Genomic DNA, 6,549 nt, shown 5'->3' with positions numbered 1-6,549 from the left:
TGCCATCAATTACACATGAAGTTCATTGACGTACAGGTTATTGTATTAGTAATGCTATATTGTACATAGAGACACAATATGACAGAATTGACTGCTGCTAATGTGACTTAGGTAAATGGTTTCAGGCTCTCCCTCCTGAGTTTGAGAAATGTTCAGGATCAGAAAATGTGTGACTCACAGGTGCTGTAGCATACGGCCACAGCTTCACTCTGAGCTCCATCTCCATAGAGTGCAGACAGTGATACTGATGCTCCTTAAGACACAGGAAACAGTTTATTGAGACATTGTATTTTTTACTTCATAATATGTACTCCAACAATCCAATAGTTCTTCCCCACTGTTCAGGTCGCCTCCACTTAGTGAGGTAAGAAACATCATCATCAGCTGCAGCTTCCAGCGCACCGTGATGTCACTGTCTGAGAAATTAGTTACCCTAAGGTCAGAAGGAGGAGGCACCTTCACTAGAAGAAAGAATATGTGTATGGGAATTTTTAAAAATGAGAAAGCTACATTTTGACATCTTTCATTATTAATAACATTTACAGTACTGTGCAAAAGTCGTGAGCCACACGCTGAAGTATTTCTTTGGACATTATCTGGTTTTTCCACTCCTTTTTAGTCCAGTTCTTGTACCTGACATTTTCTGAGTAATGTTTTTTGTTTGTTTGTTTTTTGTTTGTGTAAACACTTGGCACTGACCATTGTTGGAGAATTAAAAAGCACCTAAGTCAAGGAATGTGTGTGCACATAACAGAAAACTGGGAAAGAACCAATTTTAAATCTTAAGCATTTTGTTACTATGCCTGTCACAAAAACACATTTTGTATAGTGTTTTTTTTTTTTTTTTTTTTTTTTTTTTTAATCTTGTGAATAAAATGTATACAAATGTGTGTGATTAATCACAATGTGTTAGTGTGTAATCACCCTGAGACATGCATGCCTGTCTGCTAGCGTCAATCTAAAGCCATTTCTGATTTGGAGATGCAGGCTGCAGATTCGTCCAGATTATCCCAGCTCTCGTCACTAAGCACCAGTCTTCACTTATCAAATGTGTAAAATTAAGGCTGGTCCTTAAAAGCTCCCAACAAGGCAAAACTGTGAATCTAACCAAAAGTGTATTTCCTGTTTCTCCCACATATTGGATTCCACAGTTCCTACAAGTGATCAAATATACACAGTTTTTAGATCTTGGAGTCCCTTTGCACAGTGATAGAAAAACATTACCATTGGAATAACTGCCCACCCACTGTGGTGCTGGAAAAATTGCCCTGATCTCTGCGCTTAGGCTCAGAGAGAGGTGAGATTTTAGCCTTTACAAGGAGATCACCCAGGTTTTTGTTCCTCCTGAAGGCTGCAATTGCCTTGTGATCCTGAAGCATATGTGTGTCCTGAGTGAACCTTTGAAAGTTGCTCTTGATAACTCTGACCAATTTGCAGGTGGAGGGAGAATATGTGATCACCACTGGGATGAGGGGAGAAACATCAATTGGCTTGGTCTGCAAGAATGAATTGAAACATTTTCTTAAAAAGGACCAACAGTACCCCTAGTGGAGAGAGCTGAGAATAAAATCTTGACAGCTTCCCCAAATCACTCTGTTGAGTGCAGATCCTGTGAAATCTCAGTAATTGGGATTTAATTATCCCTGCAAATGTGTGTTTGGGTGAAAACTTGTTCTGAACAGTAAGGCATGTGTATCTGTAGGTTTGAAAAAGACTTTAACATCTAATTTGTGGTCATTTGGGAAATTTGGGCCCTTAAATGTAGTTGTGTCTAAAAATCAATTGAGGATTTATTAATGGTGGATTTCAGTTTGATGGAAGCATTATGGTCATTAAATTGTCATTATTAACATTAATATGAATTATCAGTGTAAATATGCTTTTGCGAATGTCTCCTGTTGTCAGATATCCTGTTTGGATCGTCCACTTTGACTCTTCACAACGTATGTTATATTCTGTTAAATATTTAACCTGTGAGTAAAGGAAACTGATACTCACACTGAGTAAAGCGCCAACAACAGTGATGTTGTTGCACCAGAGTCATGTCTAAAGTTCTGTTCAGTGTTTCTGGTTATTGGGAGCAGAGTGTTTCCCCTACTTAAAGCAACGTGACAGCAAGTACAGAATCAAACAGGTTTTTAATCACTGTACTAAAGGCACAGATGGGGATTGAACCCATGAGCTTTGGCAGACGAGACCAATGCCTTGCCACTTGGCCACTATGCCACACAGGCTGAGCTTTGTCCATACCGTAACATCATATTCCTCTTGAATTGTTCAATTAAATGAATTGATGAACATGTTTGTCATCTTAGTTGGTTTGAGTGCTCAAAGTAGAGAATCACTGCATAAGAATCAGTCCATTCAAAAGCAACATTCTCCAATATTCCAAAAACCCAGAGAAAGATTGCCAAATGCGAACATCATTCCAAGGAAAGCATGAAAAAATGTTGCAAGCTTGTAAAGTGTTGCCACATTTATAGTGCATCTGGTCAACACCGGCATTATTCTGTTAGAATTACTATCACCCAGTTTCAGCCAAGCTTTAGCAGTGACATTTCACTCCACAATGCTCCACAAACCATCATGGTGGTGTTAAATCATAAACAGTATATAACGCTCTATTACTCAATAAGCAATGGTGTTTTGTAAAACTTGAGTGGACTGTTATTTTTATGCTTGTGTATAATTTCTGACATTATGCAGATGTACTCTTTATAAGGCTGTGGAAACCTGCAGTCAGGTGAAACTGAAGAAGTCACTTTGATGAGTGAAAAAGATGCCCAGAACAGACTTTCGGGAGAACATTGCTCCTGGACGGACTGTTGTTTCTTACAGCTAGTGTCTAGTACAGAAAGGGACTTTTTGTTTCCCTTGTCAGCTTGTATTAAAGGTATAGATGGGTATTGAATCCAAGATCTTCAGTTTACAACACTAACACCTTGCCACTTGGCCACCAGGCCACACTGTAGAACCCCAGCACCGCCATCAGGCCAAACTTTATTGTAGAATAAATGTATCTTGGAAAGTTTGCATTCAAATCTTTTCAAGATTACTGACACCTATTGGTTTTTGGTGATGACAGATTTAGTGAATCTTCAAAATCTTTCATCCAATTGTTTTCTAATTTTGGGTGCACGTCTGTGCCCTTTAGAATGAGTCATGTTGATTTTTGTGACCCTAGACATCCCTTTCACTCACCCTTCGTCTTTCCTTATCCAGGCTTGGGACCGGCCACGGCAGAGTTGAAGAAGGGTTTTCTTCTGCTTTATTTTTTGTGTGAGTCTTTATGTACTTGTTCTTTTTGTTTGTTTGTTTGTTTGTTTGTTTTTTGGGGGGGGGGGGGGGGGGGGGGGGGGTGTACATATTTGTGAAACAGAAAATAATGACATCGCTCAAATAATCAGAACATGGAACAGTTGTTGTCCAACAGTCAAGTTTCTTGTCTGCACAAGTGTACACATGGATGAGTGTGTGCATACTCATGCACGCACACACCCACACACACATTTCTTGCACTGTGCACAGGTCATGCTCGTCTTACAATCATCATAGCACCACCACCCTCACCCTCCAAGCCTGGTTTCTTCCTGTTAAAGGGGAGTTTTCCCTTTCCACTATCACCAAGTGCTTGCTCAAAGAGCGTCATATGATTATTGTTGGGTTTTTGGGTTTGTTTGTTTTTTATTGTTACTGTAGGGTCTTTGCCTTACAACATAAAGCAGCTTGAGGTGATTGTTACTGTGATTTGGTGCTATAATATACATATACATTCTGTTTGTTTACATTGTACAGTGTGCCAACTTTTGTAATTAGTAACATAGTTATTGCCCTTATTGAGCTATAATACAAAAACAACTAAAGCTTTAAAATAAGTGTCAGTGAGCTGAAAAAACAATATTTATACCCAAAACATAGTACAGCAGAATCTAGTATAACATGGAAACACCTACCTGAAACACAGACTTTATGTATTTTAAGTACTTGAGTAAATGTTCCCACTACTATCTGCACTCACTTCCGAAGATATTTAGACTAATGAGAGAACTCTGAGCTCCTCCGCTTCATGTGAGATTCACTTTCCACTGTTTCTTTTCTTTCTTTCTTTTTTAAATCCCTCTCCATTGCATTAATGTCTTGAAATACCAGGAAACCAAGCATCTGCATCTGGAGACTTTTGACTCAAAAGGCAATAAAACCAAAACAAATGTAAAAAAAAAAAAACAATAACAAAAAAAATGAATACAGGAAAAATTACATTTTCACAAATGTCAAACATTTTTTAATTAAAATTCCTCTTTTTTCCTACTAAAAAGTTGTAAAAATGAGTCCAAGGGCATGATGCCGTAGCAGAGGATGTACTTCCTGAGGCAGCTGAAGGAATTCAACCTGCCAACACGGATGATGATGCAGTTCTACACTGCAATCATCGACTCCATCCTCACCTCCTCCATCACCGTGTGGTACGCTGGAGCCACTATCAGGGACAAACAGAGACTTCAGCGTGTTGTGCGCTCTGCTGAGAAGGTGATTGGCTGCAAACTCCCATCTCTGCAGGACCTGTACACCTCCAGGACACTGGGGCGTGCAGCTCGGATCACAGCTGACCCTTCTCACCCTGGACACAGTCTGTTTGACCTGCTCCCCTCAGGCAGGAGGCTCCGGTCCATTCGCACCAGAACCTCTCGCCATAAGAACAGTTTCCATAGAAGCATAGATGCATCTGAACATGTGTAGAGAATGACCGTGCCCCCAAATTGCCAAATTGGTGTCTTAACACCAAGTTTGTTTTTTGTCTGTTTGGGAGCTGACACAGTCTCAATGGAGATGGGTTTTTGGGGGGGTAGCAGGAGGAGAGAAGCTGCAGAGAGGCGTGTAAGACTGCAACTCTCCTTCCTGGTCCCAACTCTGGATAGTCATATTTTTGGGGGTTTAATAAATTGGTCCATATTTCTAGAAATGAGAGCTGCTCCATCCAAAGTGGGATGGATGCCGTCTCTCCTAACAAGACCAGGTTTCCTCCAGAAGGTTTGCCAATTATCTATGAAGCCACATCGTTTTTCGGATTCTAAACTGACCGCAGGTGTGAATGTGAGTGTGGATGATTGTCTTTCTATGTTAACCCTGGACAGTTTAACTTGTACCCTCACTTCATGGTAGCGCAATAAGTGGGAGAACACCTATTCCGACACCCATATCTTAGATTAAGCTAATAGTATTAGTGCGCTGTTATCAAAGGTTACCTGGATTATAGGTATATTCAAAACTTTACATAGAAGAGATAAGAGTGCGTGCGTATATGCTCACTTCTGACGATGATAATATGATAAGGTGTTATCTCATCTGTACTTGAAAGTACTTCAAACACCACATGCACATGCAATGTTATCTGTGTGTCTAACGATCTATAAGTGAGCAAAGACAGTGTTATAAATATTTTGAGTCATTTCTATGCCTTGAAAGTACTTACTCAGTACTTACTCAGCGCACACACAGATATTATATTCAAAATCATAACGGTCACGCCTTCGATTTCTTACCGCTACTTTTCGTACAGCATCCAGGAAATGACGTAGACTGTTTCTACTGCATCATTTGCATTTTACATTCACTCTGTGGGCACATCTCCGCTAAAATCTCATATAAACCATTTCTACAACCACCAAACACAACGAAAACAAGCCATGATTAAAAGAGCAGTTACGTAAATGCACACAAGTCCACTAAACAAACAAAACTGAACCACAAATTCATCAGACCTCATGTAACCGGATAAAGAAAGGCTGGTTATCTTCCAGAGCTATCACCGATTCCAAACACCAAGCTTCACCACGCTCTGACTAAAATTCACTGAAAGAGCCGCAAAAGAAGACCACAAAAACCACCACAGTTATCTAGAGAATCTAAAGAACAGCACAAATTCCAAAGCATGTAAAACACAGGAGCTGTGTCAAATGTTTCACTTGATTTATACGTTATTTATACCTCGAGCACCCTTTTTTCTTTCTTAATCATTTTTTTGTTTTTTTTCTCCTAATGTATTCCTTTTTTGTTTACCGACTTGTATTTGTATACATGAGTTGTAAAAGATACTGCAAGCTGTGACATTTTTCCTGCCCTTTCTATAACTGCATTATTATGTATATTTGTTCTTTAGTTGTTCAACTTAAAAAGTAAAAAAGAAAAAATATTGGCTCAAAAAGTATTTTTAGGCCTGTTAATAAAATTAAATAATTTCTGCTGTTTAATACCTAAAAATTCAACTGACATGGTGTTCAATGTGTGCAAAATTGGGCCTTTTTTTCAACGTCTGGATATTTATGTGTTGGCAGTGCTGTAATTTTTCACGGTTTCACTTTAGAAACATAAAACTTTGCACAGATGATGTTTATACTGAATTTCGGGAATTAAAGGTCTGCAGCTCAGACACAAGCATTTCACTACATGTTGTACCCTGTATGATTGTGTATGTGACAAATAAAGGTTGTTTGTTTCTTTGTTTGTTGTGAAATGTGAACTGAAGCATGTTTTAAAAGGGTTATATGTTAA

General features: G+C 39.1%; 1 non-coding gene across 1 annotated transcript; it reads right to left on the bottom strand.

Annotated features, from left to right (window-relative positions):
• Positions 1–2,154: 2,154 nt before the first annotated feature.
• Positions 2,155–2,226, bottom strand: trnat-cgu (transfer RNA threonine (anticodon CGU)). The gene has a single exon. It is a non-coding gene; the product is annotated as a tRNA-Thr (tRNA).
• Between the last annotated feature and the right edge of the window lie 4,323 nt (positions 2,227–6,549).

Source organism: Oreochromis niloticus, unplaced genomic scaffold (genome assembly GCF_001858045.2).
Source record: "Oreochromis niloticus isolate F11D_XX unplaced genomic scaffold, O_niloticus_UMD_NMBU tig00008485_pilon, whole genome shotgun sequence".
In the NCBI taxonomy this organism is placed as follows: domain Eukaryota; kingdom Metazoa; phylum Chordata; class Actinopteri; order Cichliformes; family Cichlidae; genus Oreochromis; species Oreochromis niloticus.
The sequence above is the reverse complement of the archived record's forward strand: the minus strand, read 5'-3'. Positions and strand labels throughout refer to the sequence as shown.